This window comes from Haliotis rubra, unplaced genomic scaffold (assembly GCF_003918875.1).
Source record: "Haliotis rubra isolate DU_JTF1 unplaced genomic scaffold, ASM391887v1 Scf124, whole genome shotgun sequence".
Taxonomy (NCBI): Eukaryota; Metazoa; Mollusca; class Gastropoda; order Lepetellida; family Haliotidae; genus Haliotis; species Haliotis rubra.
This window is the reverse complement of record NW_025765159.1, coordinates 1,373,774-1,397,455: the sequence shown is the minus strand read 5'-3', so window position 1 is coordinate 1,397,455 and position 23,682 is coordinate 1,373,774. Positions and strand designations below refer to the sequence as shown.

General features: G+C 40.2%; 1 protein-coding gene across 1 annotated transcript in view; it reads left to right on the top strand.

The window, feature by feature from the left end:
• LOC124266216 (histone deacetylase complex subunit SAP30L-like) overlaps nt 1-23,682 on the top strand; it is a 77,226-nt gene that overhangs the window by 10,389 nt on the left and 43,155 nt on the right. The gene's annotated exons all lie outside the window — the stretch shown is intronic.

The window sequence follows — 23,682 nt, the reverse complement described above, 5'->3', positions numbered from 1 at the left end:
AACGAGGTGAATACAGATCGTTGGGAGACACTGAGACTATATTCCCCAGCAGCCAGGTGGTGAGACACTGAGACTCTATCCTCCGACAACCCAGGTGAGTAGAGATCGTGGAGACACTGAGACTATATTCCCCGGCAACCAGGTGAGACACTGAGACTTTATCAACTGGCAACCAGGTGAGACACTGAGACTTTATCAACCGGCAACCAGGTGAGTAGAGATCGTTGAGACCGTGAGACTATCCCCGGCAGGCAGGTGAGACACTGAGGACTGTGTCCCCGGCAACCAGGTGAATGGTGATCGTGGAGACACTGAGACTGTATCCCCCGGCAACCAGGTCAGCTAAGATCGTGGAGACACAGAGATTGTATTCCCCGGCAACTGGGTGAGACAACCAGGTGAGACACTGAGACTGTATTCCCACGGCAACCAGGTGGGACAATCAGGTGAGACAATGAGACTGTATCCCCGGCACCCAGGTGAGACAATCAGATGAGACATGGAGACTGTATTCCCCCAACCAGGTGAGTAGAGATCGTGGAGACACTGAGAGTGTATTCCCCGGCAACCAGGTGAGACACTGAGACTGTATTCCACGGCAACAAGATGAGTAGAGGTCGTGGAGACAATATTGGAAACAATATTCCCCGGCAACCAGATGAGACACTGAGACTCTATCCCCGGCAAACCAGGTGAGAAAGTGAGACTTTATCAACCGGCAACCAGGTGAGTAGGGATCCTTGAGGCCAAAACAGTGCAGAACACAAGTTATTGTAGTAATGTGGGGAAGTGAACTGGAGTCCCCGGCGTCACAGGCGAACACTTTAACCTGGAGGCTAATCTGCTGTAGTATTATTAAGTGTCAGGTTAGCAGTCTGACTGTCAGTGACCATACCCTCCAGGAACTCATTATCACTGATGTAATTCTACAGAAAACCTGGTCCATCTAACTATTCTTATGGACAATGGCGCCTTTATCGATAGGATGCGTTTAACAGCCTCGCGGTATCCAGTTAGACGTGTGTTATCAGATTCGTATAATGGTCAAACGGTAACGGAGGTTCTATTTCTCTGATTAATTCTTTTATTCAGAACAAAGCGAGTTGGACCAAGGACACCACCATAAACGGCTACCACATCCCCGCCGGCCTCCCAGTCTTCATCCCCGTCTACGCCATCCATCACGACCCCGAGTTTTGGCCACAACCAGAAGAGTTCGACCCTGACAGGTTAGAAAATTGAACAGAATGAGTGTCATGGTAAAGGGAGACCACTCTGCCCATGAATGTTACACGTAAAGGTAATTTGAAGAATGTTTGATTCTGATTGGTCAAAATAAGATTGCAATCGGGTTTATCTAATTCTATTCGACACGTCAAAACGGACATGACTGTTTTAACCGTGCGTATGGAAATATCAGTCAGCAGGTAACCTTTGTATCCCCGCGTTGCCAGAGAGCACCGTTTTCCCAGCGCTCCTGGTAGACCGTCATGGCGGATAAAACCTACTGTTGTTTGACATTCGGGGGTATTTACGTGCAGTTCAGGCAGCTCTTATCCAGTATATGTTTGTACGAAAGTCTTATGCGGCCGCTTTTATACAGTAAACAACTTTTATACATTAAACTACTATTTCAGCGCACTCTTTCGTAGCTTGGAATATTTCATTCAATTTTCGATCATTTGCTCTTTTACTTTAAAATTCTTTAAAACAACTTGAAATTTCACCTGTTTTCTTGTTGTTTTGATTATTTTGTTGCGTTGAATACGATATGTTCCCGATGTACAGTCACACTATTGAAAGAAACTTGAAACATCAATTAAGTCTTCAATAAGAGAACCGAATTAACGACTCAAAATTTCAGCTCTTTGTCAGAAACTTCAAATAACGAGTAAATAATACTCGATGTAATGAGAAGTTTTACTGAAAACAAAATGTATTCTACAATAATATCAGAATTGCAATTTCGTACATTTGGGGTGGTCTAACTCCGTGTTAAATACCTTTCGTCTGAAGCACTCGGTGCCAAGTTATAATATTAAGATCTATTTAACCTACTGTTACTGTCGGTTTAACTTCTAAATGCATCACGACAATTGCCAACCCATGGCCAATGGACTGGTTGTTTGGCTGTTCAGGTTCCTCCCCCGAGAACAAGCACGAGTTGCACGACTACATGTGGATGCCGTTTGGCGTCGGGCCAAGGAACTGTCTGGGAATGAGGTTAGCCTTGTTGGAGGCAAAATGGCGATAGTGGCTTTGGTGCAGAACTTCCGGTTTGTTGTAACTCAGGAAACACAGGTTCGTTTACCAACTGATTGGTCGTTTCGATCTCCAGAAGTTATAACATACATTTTTTCCAGTATCAAATACAACATGAACTCACTTCAGTACTACATTTCACAGAATATCAAATTCAGATGAAACTGCGCATATAATTACACATGAATACAGTCGGACCTTTTCATTGTCGATTCAGATTCCAGTGACCTTGGAGAAGGGTCATTTACAAGAGCTGCCCATGACCTTCATGTTGGTGTTGAGAGACGGCAGCCTCCTGTTGACCGATAGCCATGTTACGATGATCTAACAGGGAATACAAATCGACAGCCCCTAATGTCCGTACTTTGGTCGGTTTAAATGAAGATATTAATTAAATAACTGTGTTGGACAGCCAGACTCAGTAGAAAACATATACAACAGTTTTTGATAATGACGTCACACCTCGTGCTGTGTATCGGCTGTAAGATAAACTTCCGCGTACATGGAGGAAAACCCAGGAAGAGATTAAAGACCACGTCACTGTTTCCGGCGCAACTCTTGCCGTTGTTTTTTGGGTTGAAATGGGGCTCTGTTACACCAAATGGGAATGACGGAAAACGTTCCATTATAATCATGACCTCTTCTAACGGAGGAATATCCTCAAATTTGGTTTCCAAATGGTCTGTCTTGACGAGACATGGTGGAACAAATATCTCGAATGAGGCACCGTCAGATGGTCCAAGACTACGTTGTTACCGTCAGGTACTCGTAGTCAGGGTTTGAAGAATGACGGATGTGATCTCGTTTTAAAGCCAAGACATCGAACATGGTGATTCCCACGGCGAAATAACAAAATGCCTGTTATAGTCGTAATCTAGCAATGATTCACAAACTCATGTTCCTGGTAGAGTCAGATTTTGCAATGATTCACAAACACATGTTCCTTGTAGAGTCGTAATCTTGCAATAATTCACAAACACATGTTCCTGGTAGAGTTGTAATCTTGCAATGATTCACAAACACATGTTCCTGGTAGAGTCGTAATTTTGCAATAATTCACAAACACATGTTCCTGGTTGAGTAGTAATCTTTGAATGATTCACAAACACATGTTCCTGGTAGAGTTTGAATGACGGATGTGACTTCGTTTTAAAGCCAAGACATCGAACATGGTGATTGCCACGGCGAAATAACAATGCCCCTGTTATAGTCGTAATCTAGCAGTGATTCACAAAGACATGCTCCTTGTAGAGTCGTAATCTAGCAATGATTCACAAACACATGGTCCTGGTAGAGTCGTAATTTTTGCAATATTTCACAAACACATGTTCCTGGTAGAGTTGTAATCTGGCAATGATTCACAAACACATGTTACTGGTAGAGTCGTAATTTTGCAATGATTCACAAACACATGTTCCTGGCAGAGTCGTAATCTTGCAATGATTCACAAACTCGTGTTCCTGGTAGAGTCGTAATCTAGGAATGACTCACAAACACATGTTCCTTGTAGAGTTTGAATGACGGATGTGACCTCGTTTTAAAGCCAAGACATCCAACATAGTGATTGCCACGGCGAAATAACAATGCCCCTGTTATAGTCGTAATCTAGCAGTTATTCACAAACACATGTTCCTGGTAGAGTCAGAATTTTTACGTGATTCACAAAAAACAGTGATTCTAGCACGACAATGTGTGATACTCGATTCTGATTGGCTGAGAGCTCATCAAAACCGTACTTAAATGACAGTTTAAGGACCGCTAATTAAAGTGACCGATTCATCGCGTATGAATACAACGAACTCGTTGACCCTATTGTTTGTAAACAAACATGTCGGACATCGGCAATTTCTATCTCGGCAGCATCTTTGGTGTTTTTAAGTAAAAAGCGAATGGTTTGAAGAAGAATTTCTTGACCCTAATCCCAGAGAAGAAACCACGAAGCTGGAAAATCCGTCAGCAGCGCAAAAGCGGCAGTATATTCAAAGCGGGTCCAGATCTACGTGTGTTGACGTCGACAACACACGTCGGCCCACACGTCCTAACCTGACAGCTTCCGTCCCGGCCGTAATGCCCAGTCCTTCCACTTCCACTGTCCATGTATCCCACATAAAACGTGGCATGTCAGGTCTTTTCCAAATTGGGAATAGTAGGGTGGTTATCAACAATTATTTCCGTGAATAAAGTTGGCGGCGACTGAACTTAGCGAGTTCACGGCTTGCATTTGGGCGAGTCGATTGTCATACAGTAGGGGAGATCAATAATTCGCTTGAGAAAAATCAAATAATTGTACTTGCTCACAGTATAAACTGTATTTTTATTTATTTATGTATGCTACTTGTTACAAATACAAGCATACTGGTTCCTGAAATATAGCATTTATGTTGTTGAAAATAACTGATTTTGTTCATTACACAACCTGTCCCTCAACGGGACGGTTCCAAAGCGATTTCCAGGAAAAAGGCCCCTTTGCGCCTTGTGTTCTTGCGCGCCAAACAGTTCGGTTTTTAAACGCTTATCAGTCGTGCTAGAATGAAGATAGCTACTCTGTTTTCAAATTTGCGGTCCTTTTATCGTTGATTTAAGACCGCTAAATGTTTTAATTTAAAACCTCACGCTAACGCGTTCGGTTTTAAATTTACATTTAGCGGTCTTAAATCAACGATAAAGGACCGCAAAATTGAAAAAACAGAGTAGCTTATCTTCTAATTCTAAACACATGCTCCTTGTAGAGTCGTAATCCAGCAATGATTCACAAACACATGTTCCTGGTAGAGTTGTAATTTTGCAATAATTCACAAACACATGTTCCTGGTAGAGCTCGTAATTTTGCAATAATTCACAAACACATGTTCCTGGTAGAGTTGTAATCTTGCAATTATTCACAAACACATGTTCCTGGTAGAGTCGTTACTTTGCAATGATTCACAAACACATGTTCCTGGTAGAGTCGTAACTTTGCAATGATTCACAAACACATGTTCCTGGTAGAGTCGTAACTTTGCAATGATTCACAAACACATGTTCCTGGTAGAGTCGTCATCTTGCAATGATTCATAAACACATGTTCCTGGTAGAGTCGTAATCTAGGAATGATTCACAAACACATGTTCCTGGTAGAGTCGTCATCTTGCAATTATTCACAAACACATGTTCCTGGTAGAGTCGTTACTTTGCAATGATTCACAAACACATGTTCCTGGTAGAGTCGTAACTTTGCAATGATTCACAAACACATGTTCCTGGTAGAGTCGTTACTTTGCAATGATTCACAAACACATGTTCCTGGTAGAGTCGTAACTTTGCAATGATTCACAAACACATGTTCCTGGTAGAGTCGTAACTTTGCAATGATTCACAAACACATGTTCCTGGTAGAGTCGTAATTATGCAATGATTCACAAATTCGTGTTCCTGGTAGAGTCGTAATCTAGGAATGATTCACAAACACATGTTCCTTGTAGAGTTTGAATGACGGATGTGACCTCGTTTTAAAGCCAAGACATCCAACATGGTGATTGCCACGGCGAAATAAAAATGCCTCTGTTATAGTGGTAATCTAGCAATGATTCACAAACACATGGTCCTGGTAGAGTCGTAATTTTGCAATGATTCACAAACACATGTTCCTTGTAGAGTTTGAATGACGGATGTGACCTCGTTTTAAAGCCAAGACATCCAACATGGTGATTGCCACAGCGAAATAACAATGCCCCTTTGATAGTCGTAATCTAGCAGTGACTTCACAAACAGATGTTCCTTGTAGAGTCGTAATCTAGCAATGATTCACAAACACATGTTCCTGGTAGAGTCGTAATTTTGCAATAATTCACAAACACATGTTCCTGGTAGAGTCGTAATCTTGCAATGATTCACAAACACATGTTCCTGGTAGAGTCGTCATCTTGCAATGATTCACAAACTCGTGTTCCTGGTAGAGTCGTAATCTAGGAATGATTCACAAACACATGTTCCTTGTAGAGAGTTTGAATGACGGATGTGACCTCGTTTTAAAGCCAAGACATCCAACATGGTGATTGCCACGGCGAAATAACAATGCCCTGTTATAGTCGTAATCTTGCAGTGATTCACAAACACATGTTCCTTGTAGAGTCGTAATCTAGCAATGATTCACAAACACATGTTCCTGGTAGAGTTGTAATCTTGCAATGATTCACAAACACATGTTCCTGGTAGAGTCGTAATCTTGCAATGATTCACAAACACATGTTCCTGGTAGAGTCGTAACTTTGCAATGATTCACACAAACACATGTTCCTGGTAGAGTCGTAATCTTGCAATGATTCACAAACACATGTTCCTGGTAGAGTCGTCATCTTGCAATGATTCACAAACACATGTTCCTGGTAGAGTCGTAATCTAGGAATGATTCACAAACACATGTTCCTGGTAGAGTCGTAATCTTGTGATTGCCATGATTCAATGATTCACAAACTCGTGTTCCTGGTAGAGTCGTAATCTAGGAATGATTCACAAACACATGTTCCTTGTAGAGTTTGAATGACGGATGTGACCTCGTTTTAAAGCCAAGACATCCAACATGGTGATTGCCACGGCGAAATAACAATGCCTCTGTTATAGTCGTAATCTAGCAATGATTCAGAAACACATGGTCCTGGTAGAGTCGTAATCTTTCGCAATGATTCACAAACACATGTTCCTTGTAGAGTTTGAATGACGGATGTGACCTCGTTGTAAAGCCAAGACATCAGCATGGTGATCTGTAATCAAATAAACAATGCCCCTTTGTGATTGCCTTACAAACAGATGTTCCTTGTAGAGTCGTAATCTAGCAATAATTCCACAAACACATGTTCCTGGTATCGTAATCTTGCAATGATTCAGAAACACATGTTCCTGGTAATCGTATCTTGCAATGATTCACAAACACATTCCTGGTAGAGTCGTTCCTAGGAATGTTCAGAGTCGTGAATCGGATGTGATGATTTTACAAAGACATCCAACATGGTGAGAGTCAATGCCCCTGTTATAGTCGTAAATCTACAATGATTCACAAACACATGTTCCTGGTAAGAGTCGGAATTTTGCAATAATTCACAAACACATGTTCCTGGTAGAGTTGTAATCTTGCAATGATTCACAAACACATGTTCCTGGTAGAGTCGTAATTTTGCAATGATTCACAAACACATGTTCCTGGTAGAGTCGTCATCTTGGTAGAGTTGATTCACAAACTCATGTTCCTGGTAATGAGTCGTAATCTAGCAATGATTCACAAACACATGTTCCTTGTAGAGTTTGAATGACGGATGTGACTTCGTTTTAAAGCCAAGACATCCAACATGGTGATTGCCACGGCAGAAATAACAGTGCCCCTGTTATAGTCGTAGTCTTGATTCACAAACACATGTTCCTGGTAGAGTCAATGATTCACAAACACATGTTCCTGGTAGAGTCGTAATCTTGCAATGATTCACAAACTCATGTTCCTGGTAGAGTCGTAATCTTGCAATGATTCACAAACACATGTTCCTTGTAGAGTCGTCATCTTGCAATGATTCACAAACACATGTTCCTTGTAGAGTTTGAATGACGGATGTGACCTGGTTTTAAAAGCCAAGACATCCAACATGGTGATTGCCACGGCGAAATAACAATGCCCCTGTTATAGTCGTAATCTAGCAGTGATTCACAAACACATGCTCCTTGTAGAGTCGTAATCTAGCAATGATTCACAAACACATGTTCCTGGTAGAGTCGTAATTTTGCAATGATTCACAAACACATGTTCCTTGTAGAGTTTGAATGACGGATGTGACCTCATTTTTAAAGCCAAGACATCCAACATGGTGATTGCCACGGCGAAATAACAATGCCCCTGTTATAGTCGTAATCTAGCAGTGATTCACAAACACATGTTCCTTGTAGAGTCGTAATCTAGCAATGATTCACAAACACATGTTCCTGGTAGAGTCGTAATCTTTGCAATGATTCACAAACACATGTTCCTGGTAGAGTCGTAATCTTGCAATGATTCACAAACACATGTTCCTGGTAGAGTCGTAATCTTGATTCACAAACACATGCAATGATTCACAAACACATGTTCCTGGTAGAGTTTGAATGACGGATGTGACCTGTTTTAAAGCCAAGACATCCAACATGGTGATTGCCACGGCGAAAAAACATGTGCCCCTGTTATAGTCGTAATCTTGCAATGATTCACAAACACATGTTCCTGGTAGAGTCGTAATTTTGCAATGATTCACAAACACATGTTCCTGGTAGAGTCGTAATCTTGCAATGATTCACAAACAACACATGTTCCTGGTAGAGTCGTAATCTTGCAATGATTCACAAACACATGTTCCTGGTAGAGTCGTAATTTTGCAATGATTCACAAACACATGTTCCTGGTAGAGTCGTAATCTTGCAATGATTCACAAACACATGTTCCTTGTAGAGTTTGAATGACGGATGTGACCTCATTTTAAAGCCAAGACATCCAACATGGTGATTGCCACGGCGAAATAACAATGCCCCTGTTATAGTCGTAATCTAGCAGTGATTCACAAACACATGTTCCTTGTAGAGTCGTAATCTAGCAATGATTCACAAACACATGTTCCTGGTAGAGTCGTAATTTTGCAATGATTCACAAACACATGTTCCTGGTAGAGTTGTAATCTTGCAATGATTCACAAACACATGTTCCTGGTAGAGTCGTAATTTTGCAATGATTCACAAACACATGTTCCTGGTAGAGTCGTAATCTTGCAATGATTCACAAACACATGTTCCTGGTAGAGTCGTCATCTTGCAATGATTCACAAACACATGTTCCTTGTAGAGTTTGAATGACGGATGTGACCTCGTTTTAAAGCCAAGACATCCAACATGGTGATTGCCACGGCGAAATAACAATGCCCCTGTTATAGTCGTAATCTAGCAGTGATTCACAAACACATGTTCCTGGTAGAGTCGTAATGTGACTTGCAATGATTCACAAACACATGTTCCTGGTAGAGTCGTAATTTTGCAATGATTCACAAACACATGTTCCTGGTAGAGTCGTAATCTTGCAATGATTCACAAACACATGTTCCTGGTAGAGTCGTAATGATCTTGCAATGATTCACAAACACATGTTCCTGGTAGAGTCGTAATCTTGCAATGATTCACAAACACATGTTCCTTGTAGAGTTTGAATGACGGATGTGTGACCTCATTTTAAATGATCACAAACACATTCAACAGTGGTGATTGCCACAAGACATAACAATGTTCCTGGTATAGTCGTAATCTTGCAATGATTCACAAACACATGTTCCTTGTAGAGTCGTAATCTTGCAATGATTCACAAACACATGTTCCTGGTAGAGTCGTAATGACGGATGTGACCTCGTTTTTAAAGCCAAGACATCCAACATGGTGATCTACAGGAATGATTGCCACGGCGAAATAACAATGCCCTGTTATAGTCGTAATCTTTGCAATGATTCACAAACACATGTTCCTGGTAGAGTCGTAATCTTGCAATGATTCACAAACACATGTTCCTGGTAGAGTCGTAATTTTGCAATGATTCACAAATGCACATGTTCCTGGTAGAGTCGTAATCTAGCAATGATTCACAAACACATGTTCTGGTAGAGTCGTGCAATGATTCACAAACTCGTGTTCCTGGTAGAGTCGTTATCTTGATTCACAAACACATGTTCCTTGTAGAGTTTGAATGACGGATGTGACCTGATTTTAAAGCCAAGACATCCAACATGGTGATTGCCACGGCGAAATAACAATGCCCCTGTTATAGTCGTAATCTAGCAGTGATTCACAAACACATGTTCCTTGTAGAGTCGTAATCTAGCAATGATTCACAAACACATGTTCCTGGTAGAGTCGTAATTTTGCAATAATTCACAAACACATGTTCCTGGTAGAGTTGTAATCTTGCAATGATTCACAAACACATGTTCCTGGTAGAGTCGTAATTTTGCAATGATTCACAAACACATGTTCCTGGTAGAGTCGTAATCTTGCATTGATTCACAAACACATGTTCCTGGTAGAGTCGTAATCTAGGAATGATTCACAAACACATGTTCCTTGTAGAGTTTGAATGACGGATGTGACCTCGTTTTAAAGCCAAGACATCCAACATGGTGATTGCCACGGCGAAATAACAATGCCCCTGTTATAGTCGTAATCTAGCAATGATTCACAAACACATGTTCCTTGTAGAGTCGTAATCTAGCAATGATTCACAAACACATGTTCCTGGTAGAGTTGTAATTATGCAATGATTGACAAACACATGTTCCGTCTTGCAAATGGTAGAGTTGTAATCTTGCAATGATTCACAAACACATGTTCCTGGTAGAGTCGTAATCTTGCAATGATTCACAAACTCATGTTCCTGGTGAGAGTCGTAATCTTGCAATGATTCACAAACACATGTTCCTGAAGAGTCGTCATCTTGCAATGATTCACAAACACATGTTCCTTTGTAGAGTTTGAATGACGATGTGATCGTTTTCCAAGACATCCAACATGGTGATTGCCACGGCGAAATGACAATGCCCTGTTATAGTCGTAATCTAGCAATGATTCACAAACACATGTTCCTTGTAGAGTCGTAATCTTGCAATGATTCACAAACACATGTTCCTTGTAGAGAGTCGTAAAAATGATTCACAAACACATGTTCCTTGTAGAGTTTGAATGACAAACACATGATGTAGACTCATTTTTCAAGCCAAGACATCAACATGGTGATTGCCACGGCGAAATAACAATGCCCCTGTTATTGTCGTAATCTTTGCAATGATTCACAAACACATGCTCCTTGTAGAGTCGTAATGTTGCAATGATTCACAAACACATGTTCCTCGTAGAGTTGTAATCTTTCAATAATTCACACAAACACATGTTCCTGGTAGAGTTTGTAATCTTGCAATGACGGATGTGACCTCATTTCCTGGTAGAGACATAACATGGTGATTGCCACGGCGAAATAACATGTTCCTGGTAGAGTCGTAATCTTGCAGTGATTCACAAACACATGTTCCTGGTAGAGTCGTAATCTTGGCAATGATTCACAAACACATGTTCCTGGTAGAGTCGTAATCTTGCAATGATTCACAAACACATGTTCCTGGTAAGAGTCGTAATCTTGCAATGATTCACAAACATGCTATTTACAGATTTTTGGCATTTTGATTTTCCCAGTTCCCATGGAAGCGATTAGGACTTAGTCTAAATTGCTAATTCCAATGTCCCAAGATCCAGGTTAGAATTGGTCTTTGGTAACCCATGCTTGTAGTAAGAGGTGACTAACGGGATCGGGTGGTCAGGCTTGCTGACTTGGTTGACACATGTCATTGTATCCCAACTGAGTAGATCAATGCTCATGCTGTTGATCACTGGATTGTCTGGTCCAGACTCGATTATTTACAGACCGCCACCATATAGCTGGAATATTGCTGAGTGCTGTGTTATACAACAAACCAACCAACCAATGTTCCAAATCTCTCACTCACTATTACATGTTCCAGTTCCGGTTCCTACAGAAGCTGTTGCTGGTGCACGGTTCCTGGAGCTACAGTCGCCTATGTAAACTCATCCTGTACTCCTTCTACAAGAACATCTGTCTCTATGTCATCGAGGTAACACACTTGGGATGAAACCTTTCTCATCTTAATAGGGGCCAGGTCTAGACGCCAAATTACTTCCCTTTAGCTGCCAGGATCTGCTGATCGTTGAAATCTCAAACCAACAGCATACATGATATCAGTGGCTGTCCTCAGATATTCAGCTGGGCTGTGATAACTGAAAAACATATCACAGTTCATTTACCCCTGTGTGGATTCTGGATTAGAGTAGGGTGGGACTAAATAGGTCAGATAGTCCAACTCTGTGACTTGGGTGATGGTGTATCTTTGTCCCCTAACGGCATAGATTGTTCCTCTGTTGATTGATGGGGCGGTGGGGTAGCCGAGTGGTTAAAGCATTCGCTCGTCACGCCCAGGTTCGATTCCCCACATGGGCACAATGTGTTAAGCCCATTTCTGGTGTCCCCCGCCGTGATATTGCTGGAATATTGCTAAAAGCGGCGTAAAACTAAAACTCAGTCAGTCAGTCAGTCTGTTGATTGATACTGACACATGAACCACTGTGAAGCTAATAATTCAGTTGTCAGCACTTACTGAATGTTTGAATATCAATTTTTCTCGTCCAATAATTCAGTACCATCCTAACAGTAACGTGCACAATGTAAATATATGTGATTCTGATCCTAATAGTTTCTTTTCAGAAAGCAGAAGGATCCTGTGACTTGATTACTGTTATTCTCCTGATTATGTCTAATATAGTTCTGTGAATCCTCATGTGGGCAGTCTTGGCTGGTTCCCAAACATTACATGCTTGCCATAAGGGGCAACTATCATGAAAATAAGGTGATCACAATGTAGGACAGTTGATGGTGTGTCATCTTTCCAGGATAGCTTGGATTGTTGCTCATGCCTTCGACCACTGGTTTGTCTGGTCCAGGATCACTAGTAATGGGTGGCTGTGACATGGCTGGAACATTGCCGACTGTGGCTCCATTCATTCTTAGTGGCATCGTGGAGAGCTGAACATCTGCTCGACTCGGATCTGCTCCAGATCTGCTCCAACTACTGTAACACTATATCATGCTTCTCCTTACTGTCTTCTCTTGCAGCTGTGGTTTGCTATTGTTAGTGGGTTTTCAGGCCAAATTCTGTTTGAGAAGTGGACTCTTGGTTTATATAACGTGGTATGTGGCTACTGGCCCGCCCGTCATTGTACTGTGTCAGTATTGTGGCATGGCTGGACCTTCGTGTACATGTCCTACAACCAGGGGGAGACAACTATTGTCAGGGCTCACATCAAGGGGGAGATAACTACTGCCAGGACTCTCATTTTGGGGTAGACAACCAGTGGAAGGGCTCTCATCAAGGGGAGATAACTACTGGCAGGGCTCACATTCAGGGGAAGACAACTATTGTCGGGGGCTCACATCCAGGGGAAAACAAAATGGGTGACTCCCCCTTAAAATCATCACACACACACACACACACACACACACACACACCACATAAATTATGAATGTTCCCTTAGTTTCACGGATTATAGTTCTCCTCTAACATTGCTAAACAAAGTTCTAAATGCATCTTCGAGTCATAAGACACCATTAGAACAGCAGGTTGTTTTGCTTATAGAAAGGGTTTTTGTTCATCATCATCTTAGCTGCAAGCAGGTTAGAATATTGATCATAAGTAACCCATGCTTGTAGTAACAGTCGACCAATGGGATTGGGTGGTCAGGCTCGCTGACTTGGTTGACACATGTGATCGATTCCCAATTGTGTAGATCGATACTCATGCTGTTGATCACTGGATTGTCTGGTCGAGACTCGATTATTTACAGACCGCTGCCATATAGCTGGAATATTGCAGCATAAAACTAAACTCACTCACTCACTCTTAGCTGCAGATAGAGCTGCAAAATTGCTGATGCAGCTTAAAGCAACAATTATTCATTCACTTATCTTGCCCTATAGGTTAACATCCATTTATATTGCTAGTAGTTTCTTGCAAAAAGGGTTTGCTTTTTTCCTTATACAGAATGATCATCTTACAAGGTCAAAATGTGTTATAAGATACAAGCTAACAGTAGAGTGCATAGCACATCACAACTGGTTGAAATCACACTAAACCAGAACTTAAACAGTTTCTTTGAAAACTGTTAATCAATAAACAAATAACATTTTTACTGCACTTCTGAGAATATTCTCATACACACTACAAAAAGAGTCATGGTTCTACTGACCATGACTTGCTGGGAAGGGTGTTGTTCCCAGTGTATATGATCCGATGTTGTGGCCCCTTGTGTTGTAGTGGTATGTACAATGTACAGTGTAGCCTGTAGCCCCAGTCCGTGTGTACTGCCCACTGTACTATACGTAGTTGGCATGTACATAGCCGTACATAGTACTCAGGCAGACATCTTGGTTCGGAACTGGTCATTTATTATAGGATGGTGGGTCGATGAGATTGTTGTAAAACTCTATCATTTTCCTGTATAAACTGTTATGTATTATATTAAATATTTTTTAAATAAAAAGAATATTTATTTAAAAAATAGTAATGTGTCTTATTGATTACGTGTTTCCTCCCAGTATAGTGGTGATAATTTTTGGGGCCCCCCTCTATCATTGTGTATTTTTTCAACCACCCCAACCCCTGAATCTCACTGACCCACTACACCTAAAATAAATCACCAGTCCCATAATGCAGCACATGGTTGTCAGGATCATATAGACGTTAATGTCGTTCATAACAACTCATTTCATGTCTGTTTCATTATAGAAATTAACAACTGTTTAGGTTAGTAAAGTGCATATTTCTAAGGTTGAAAAACAACAACAACAATATCACAGTAAGAAGTCCTTGTTAAATTGTAATATTGCAAAAACAAATGAAATTTTAAACATGATTGATCAAACCAAATAAGTACATTGTTTTCATCATTTTATTTTTAATTTTGGTTTTGTAATTTTAATTTTGATCAAATAAGAAATGAGTTTGCCTTGTTACAGACAGTTTCTATATGATCCTGACCCATGTGTATCAGTTTTTGTGTTGACTATACTGTGTTAATGTCAGTCCTTGTGCATCACCGTCATTTTTATTTTGACAGTTTTGGTTTCAAATAGTGAATGGCTTCTCAGGGCAGATTCTGTTTGAGCGGTGGAGTATTGGTCTGTACAATGTGGTAGGTACCGGGCCACCCGCATGGTCGGATCACTGTACACATATGACTGCAGACACACCCCCTTCTACAGCTTCTCGCACACCTCTGTCAAATTCCACTTGCTTCTGAGAGCAGCATAGATACAATATAAGAAAATCATACCTGACAAAAAGAATAAAAAAATAAAATAGGAAAATATATTTCTTCATTCCCAAAATTGTGTTTTTTAATGTTTGAATTGAAACTTAAGTCTGATTTTTTGTTTCCTAAGAAAATATTATTTTCTGATTCAATAGATTCGTATATCATGAATCTATTTCTTTTTATCCTGAAACAATTATTTTAATTGTTTATTTATGTTATTTTGAAGATGATGATTTTTTGGAGTGAAAGATTTTCATTGATATTTCTATTCTTTTTAAAAAAAAGAAGAAATTAATTATGTTTTTTTTTTAAATTTCAAATTTCTGGATCTCGGATAATTATTTTAATTTTGATAGCAAAAGATTTATCTACAAAACCTTATTTTTAATACACAGGTGCTGTGGTCTAAAGAGGTTTTGATGTTTGCAGTCATTGAAGATATTATGTTGAAATGTATGACTGTATGTGTGTAAGATACTGGAAGTTGTCAAAGTGACATGTTGAAATGTCTTAGTATTCATCAGACATAGACATTTGTCAAAGTGAAATAGACATTGCATGTTTATGTTTTAGGATTATGAGTTTATTTTCTCAGATTAATTAAAGGCTCAAAGAGTATAATATCATGACAGTGAGTATTTTGTATAACAACTTCTCTATTATACCTCCATATTCAAGGGCTTCATCTTGCCCCATCACTCAACTGATGAAGGGCTAGAGGTAGCGAGGAACTTTGTAAACATATGATACAGAAGTTGCTATCCATAATACCCCCTTTGTATGTCTGACTTCTACATGCTTATGAAGACTCTCAACTATAATATGAACTATATTCTGTAATGTTATTACTAGACTAATAAAGATTTTCATTCATACACTATTTACTGTCAAATAATCAGATATATATCCAAACAATGGCTTCCTAATAATCAAGTTTCTACAGTTAAGTAGACTTTTGTGTGCACAAATTGCATGTTACCTCACCCTTCTATTCTAGCAATATATTCTAGTTTGTATTAATAATGTGTGAATCCCCCATCCCCAGATCTTCAGAGCGGCTCCCCCACTAGCAATGGGGTTGTTTGACCGCTACTGCTCTGCAGAGACCATGATGAAAAACCCCACGTTATACAAAGATACCCAGAATGGAAGGTTCTTCAATGTCAAGGTAAGATACATAGTACCGCCAAGCCATGATAATGTTATTGTTTTGATTGCCCAAGCACTACCATGGTCTTCAACAATTCATGCCTGTCAGTAGACGGGGTAGCGGGATGGGGTGGTCAAGCTTGCTGACTTGGTAATGATTGTACTCATTGCATAGATACATGCTCAAAATGTTAATCACTGGATTGTCTGGTTCAGACTTGATATTTACAATCTAAAATATTGTTCAGTGCAACATTAAACAACAAATAAACAAAAACAGTTTGACTACTTTTGACGCTGATTCTGTAAGCAGTGCAACAGGATGTTGATTTCTGTGAGTATGGGTGGAGATATTGCCAGGCATGAATGTTGACATCAATTTGCCTACCATGTTATGATCCATGAATCTTGTGTTGTAGGTATTCTGGTTCTGGATCATCAACTCCATCTTCCACTCCATCCTGCTGTTCTGGCTGCCGTTGTTGTCGCTGAAGCAAGGTACTGATATGTCTCAGGTTCTTAGAGAGATTCCGGGAAGATCAGACGGACAAATATGCTGTATACCAATTGTTGCTACATCTACGCTAAAGGGAATCAGGAGGTTTTATAAGTCGGGTTCACTTAGATATGGTCTGTGTGTAAAAGGGCACAGCAAAAAATCTGAGTAAATAGATTATTTTGAGGTTACGTTTCAATTGTTGAAAGAGGCAAGTGAGGTGTGGTCTTGTCTATCAAGAAAAGACAAGCCCTACACACACATGCCATTGGGATGTATTGTTTTTGGAAAACACAGTTTTCGCTCATTATGCAGAGTCCAAAACCTCATCAAGGGGGAAACAAATGGGACAAAACAACTTGATAAATGAAAAAGTCCAAATCTGTGTGAAAGTGTTGCAAGATGATTTACCATTTAGGCTGTATTTTCTATTCTTCAAGACATTGTTTTATGTACAGAGATAATTACTCCTTTGGTGGGACTGCAAACAAAAGTACCTCTTCAATGTATAGAATGTTTTGTTGTGCCCACTAAGATGTACTTTCATGTGTTGAATGTTTTTTGTGTGATTATATGTAAGTATGTTGTGTATCTCTTCAGATGTTGCTTTCTCTGATGGTAAAACTGGGGACTATCTCTTCATGGGAAACTTTGTGTACACAGTAAGTACAATATCCATATTCATCATGTTAAACCTAGCACTCTTTAAATGATTCTTTTATCCTGTGCTTGATCTTTATTGATCTCTATACTTATGTTGGTGGACATTTTATTATGAATTGAATAGATAAAGAATGGTGATTATGCCATAAATTTGGAAAATGTTCAGTTCTGATAGGTCAGGGTTTCAAATCACAATGATCACCTCTGATTGAAACAGCTGATTCACTATGGATGGTAATATTTTGAAATAATGTTGTATGTATAATTTCTTTACTTTTGTTGCATTTATACATAGTTTGCACATGCATAATATTGTCTATATAAACAAAAGGTGACAAGATGACCAGAATTTAGTTAAAGTTGTTCCTACAAAATTGTTTGCTTGTTTGTGTCAGTATGTGGTGGTGACGGTTTGTCTGAAAGCTGGACTGGAGACAAACGCCTGGACCTGGGTGAGTATATTGTGTCATGTGAGTTCAGTCTACCCTGCCATGTGGGTTTGATCTAACCTGACAGGTGGGTTCGATCTACTCTGTCATATGGGTTCAATCTACCCTGCCATGTGGGTTCAGTCTACTGTGTGATACTGGTTGACTCTGCAGTGTCATGTGAGTTCAGTCTACCCTGCCATGTGGGTTTGATCTAACCTGACAGGTGGGTTCAATCAACTCTGTCATATGGGTTCAATCTACCCTGCCATGTGTGTTCAGTCTACTGTGTGATACTGGTTGACTCTGCAGTGGCATGTGGGTTCAGTCTACCCTGCAATGTGGGTTTGATCTAACCTGACAGGTGGGTTCAATCTACTCTGTCATATGGGTTCAATCTACCCTGCCATGTGGGTTCAGTCTACTGTGTGATACTGGTTGACTCTGCAGTGTCATGTGGGTTCAGTCTACCCTGCCATGTGGGTTCAATCTACTCTGTCATATGGGTTCAATCTACCCTGCCATGTGGGTTCAGTCTACTGTGTGATACGGGTTGACTCTGCAGTGTCATGTGAGTTCAGTCTACCATGACATGTGAGTTCAGTCTACCATGACGTGTGAGTTCAGTCTACCCTGCCATGTGGGTTCACTCTACTGTGTGATACTGGTTGACTCTGCAGTGTCATGTGGGTTAAATCTACCAGATATGTGTGTTCAGTCTACCATGACATGTGGGTTAGTGTTCCCACACATATTGGTCCAAAGCATATGAGTTCAACGTATGGGTTCAGTCTATTATGTCCTGTGAGTTCAGTTTACCATGTTACATGAGTACGTTGGAATACCAATATTATTGTTGTGATGTATGTTTGTGCAGCTAACCCACCTGGCAATCTGGGGGAGCATCATTTGCTGGTTCCTCTTCCTGGTAGTCTACAGCCACGTCTTCCCCACTGTCAACCTGGCTCCAGAGATGCTGGGAATGGTGAGTTGTGAAAGTCTTCATGCTAAGTTAGAGCATTGTATCAGTTCATTTTATCTACCCACCATCACCTGATGCTGATCTACCTGATGCTGATGTTACACCAAGTGATGCAACACTCTCTCTGTTTCAGGACCGTCATGTCTACGGCTGCTCTGTGTTCTGGCTGGGCCTCGTCATCATCCCCTTTGCCTCTCTCCTCCGAGACTTCTCCTGGAAAGTGTAAGTGTGATGACGCAAACAGAATCACCAGCTGTCACTAGGACAAGGTCTGAACCCCCAGCTGTCACGAGGACATGGTCTGAACCCCAGCTGTCACTAGAATATGGTCTGAACACCAGCTGTCACGAGGACATGGTCTGAACACCAGCTGTCACTAGAATATGGTCTGAACACCAGCTGTCACTAGGACATGGTCTGAACCCCAGTTGTCACTAGGACATGGTCTGAACACCAGCTGTCACTAGGACATGGTCTGAACACCAGCTGTTACTAGGACATGGCCTAAACCCCAGCTGTCACTAGGGCATAGCCTAGACCAGAGCTGTCACAAGGACATGGTCTGAAACCAGCCATCTTTAGGACATGTTCTGAACACCAGCTGTCACTAGGACATGGTCTGAATCCCAGCTGTCGGTAGGACATGGTCTGATCACCAGCTGTCACAAGGACATGATCAGCACCTCCACCTGCTCCAAGGACATGGACCCGTGAAGATCCGGGGTAGAATAGGTCTTCAGCAACCCATGTGCTTGCCATAAAAGGCAACTATGCTTGTCGTAAAAGGCGACTAACGGGATTGGGTGGTCAGGCTCGCTGACTTGGCTGACACATGTCATCGGTTCCCAATTGCGCAGATCGATGCTCATGCTGTTGATCACTGGATTGTCTGGTCCAGACTCAATTATTTACAGACCGCCGCCTATAGCTGGGATATTGCTGAGTGCGGCGTAAAACTAAACTCACTCACTCACTCCAAGGACGTGGCCTAAATGCCCAGCTTTCAGAAGGACATGACTTAATCTCCAGCTGTCACAAGGACATGGTCTGAACCCCAGCTGTCACTAGGGCATGGTGCAAACACCAGCTGTCAATAGGACATGGTGCAAACCCAAACTGCCACAAGGACATGGCCTAAACCCCAAGCTGTCACTAGGGCATGGCCTAGACCAGAGCTGTCACAACGACATGGTTTGAACCCCCAGCTGTCACAAAGACATGACCTGAAAACCCACATGAAAATATTGACTACGTTGTTCTAGTATGTGAGTTTGAACACTTTTGTTCAGTAATAAAACTGGTAACTGTGATGTTCTGCCAATAAAATAGAAATATGAAAGTGGGAACCATGCTGCTTCATTGTACTGATTGACCTGATCAACTTGCAGTGTACGGAGAACCTACTTCAAGACCCAGAGACAGTATGTCCAGGAGATGGAACTGGCCAATAAAGAAGCCATATTGAATGGATCTCCTAAAAAAGAAGAGGTGAGAGTTGATGGCAGATATCAGTCCTGAACTTTAAAAAAATAAATAAAATAAATATACAGTATTAAAGGACCAATCTCATCTCTTAGCTGGCATATGCACATTGCAGATCTGAAACAATTCAAATATGACGTTGGTGTGATCTGATTGTGATAGGAATTAGTGTATTTTTGCGACTCTTCAGGTTTTTCTCAAATTTCTATTTCAGACCGATAACAGAGCGAGCACGTCTTCTTGGATGTTCATTCTTTGGGCGGTCGGCAGGCAGAATACCACCCTCTTCAAATCAACCACGTAAGTTGAACTGCACAGTTTAGAGTAACCTTCCCTTGTTTTGGGCTGATCAAAGACCTACCAAAGTTTAGTTGGCTATGTAGTGCAGATCTAACATTATCACTTTACCCTCTGTATTCTGTAGATAGGTCGTACTGAGCTAGTTAAGATTCAGGCCTTCTGTCTGGAAACTGTTGTGGGCAGGTCAACTGTAATAGCAGTTTCAGATTGTGATTATTTTTATTATTTTTTAATCAGCCACCATCACTGTTGTTCGGAGGAATCAGTATATTTGACTTTAAGGTAACAAATAACAATTCCCACAGAACATACAGTATGTTCAAGATCAAAAATTTATCTAAATATAAAAACAGTTCCAAATATCCAAACCTTGGTGATGGTATTTTTTTTATCAAACATTTGTCAAATATTTGAGCTTGAGGGTGAGAATTTATTTATCGTCCAGAATCATTCTTCATCTGTTTTTGTTCATAAACTAAACAGCTTCAGCTGCAAGTATATTAGAGATGACACTCATTGTGCATCATGGAAACTGCTTTTTGAAGCCATTTCATCTCATCCAAGCATATCTCCTCGGCATGTTTTGGATGATAAATTCTAATCTCACTTACACTACAAAACATTCAGCTGCCCAGCTGTTTTGGGTTATCAGGAGACACATTGTCCAAGAATCAGTTTTTCTTTTATGTCTTATGAGATTTTTATCTATCAACAATCTTTTTTTCTTCTTTAATGTAACGAATATCAATTTTGGTTTACAGGCAGTGCAGAACGTAATTGATTTTTTGTACATGCTGCTGCTCCTTCTGCTGCATTTCAATAGTTTTAATCCCGCCGTTTCTGGAATATTGCTAAAAATGTGGCGTAAAACCGAACTCAGTCAGTCAATAGTTTTAAAAAAGCTTATTTCATTGTTCATGTCTGAGTCGCTCATTTGGGAAAGGTAGACTTTATGAAATAAATAATACAGTTGTATAAAATATGTTTATATTGCTTTAAATGGCAATGTGTATATTTGAATGATCCACTAACTTCCATTCAAGATAAAACATATATTACACGAATTTGCATATTTCCAATTTATATTAAAAATAAAAATTCACTTATATCCAAAGTCAATATTCAAAAGTATCTTTTTCTTGAAGAAATGACAACCTCACGTCTTTTGACAGGTGAGCAGTTCCAGACTTCATCTGCTCAACCTCAACCTCAACCTCCCCTTCTCATTCCCTAACCCCATTCAAAGTCACGGAGCAGAGTTATGTCCCTTAATGATGTCAGGATCTTCTGTGTTCAAATCAGGGATTTCCATGGCTGATGCTTGGCCTGTTAGTGCTGGCTGGTTTGACCCACCACTTCCCTACCATATTAAGCAATAATGTTATTGAAATATTTCTCAAAGCTGTGTTAATCCCAACTCCTGACTCTGACTCACTCACTTACTCACTCACTCACTCACTCAACCACTCACTGAGTCTGACAATCATGACTAATGACCCTGTGTGGCTTGTTACAGGCAGTTACACAGCTTTGCACTGCATACAATAAATGATACCCATATGTTTAAATAGGCTAACTTAAGGCATCCCAATGATGCCAATCGGGTCCACCACCCGTGATGAACACATGTGCTGTAGTTAACACATTGACTGCCTATTACGACTATACTCGTAGTATCAATTCTGGCCGGATTTGCCACTATGAGTTATCTCGTAGCTATATCAGTGGTATTTTAAAACAAGTTTCACATGTTGGCAAAACAGGCACAAAAAACAATCGTCTGTTTTTTTGTGCCTGTTTTGCCAACATGTGAAACGTGTTGATCACTTATGGATCCTTGCCCTTTGTCTGGCAGATCCCTATCCCATAGTTTGGAGAGATCCTTGTCACCTGGATGGATCCTTGTGCTTTAGTCAGATGGATCCTTCTCACTTGCAGGGATATTTGCCCCTTAGTTGAAGGGATCCTTGTCACCCAGTTCAAGGGTACAAGTGAAGATCTGGGTTGTTGTAAGAGGCAACTAACAGGATCGGGTGGTCAGACTCGCTCACTTGGTTGATGCATGTCTTTGCATCCCAATTGTGTAGACTGCAGCTCGTAATGTTCATCACTGGATTGTCTGGTCCAGATTTGATTATTTACTGACTGTTTTCATATAGCTCAAACATTGCTAAATACACTGTTAAACAACTAACAAACAAAATAGTTGTACTTTTCTCTCACTAGTGGGTCATGCACAAAGACAAATTTTAAAAAGCCCCTTTTTATGTTTCAATTGGCAGAGTGTTCCCTCCGGTAGATCTGATTGGACAAAAGTCTCTGTGTTCAGATCTATTTATTCTTCAATGTAGGAAAGTACAGTATGCTCAGACGATGAATATAAAACATTACTGATTCATAGGGGGTTCTGTGACAGATCAAATAGTGTTAACAATCAAAATTTGAAGATTTCCTATCATGTTTTATTATGAATTATGTATTTTTTCTTCAGAGGATTATCTGTTTGTTTTAAATGCATGATGCTGTAATTCTCTGTTGTATTGAGATATTTTAAGAGATGTACCAGTATATAATATTGGTAGTTGGTAGTGTCAATGTCATTTCTTATTTTTCAAATGTTATTATTTTATGAGTTATTTTATTCAGAATTACATACATTTTTATTCTTGGAATTAGTACTATTTATATTTTGTAGTATAAATTTGTGTTTTAAGTCATTAGTAATTAGTTTTGTGAAGACAGTATCAACAATTGCATATTTTGAATCTAAGGGTCAAAGGGCACAAAAGACTTTGTTTGACAAAATTGTTTATTTTCTCAATAAGAATTGAAAAACTAATGTCATTATTCTTCTTCAACTTTGCAACATTAAGCATTTAATGTTAAGTATAACATTGTTTTCGCAAACTTACATCCTAATTTGTGTTTCTCACTTGAAATTAACAATTGCCATTCACATTATTTTTGTATTTTGGAAGATTTTCCATAACACTTTACTCATGCAGAGTTGAAATGTCTTC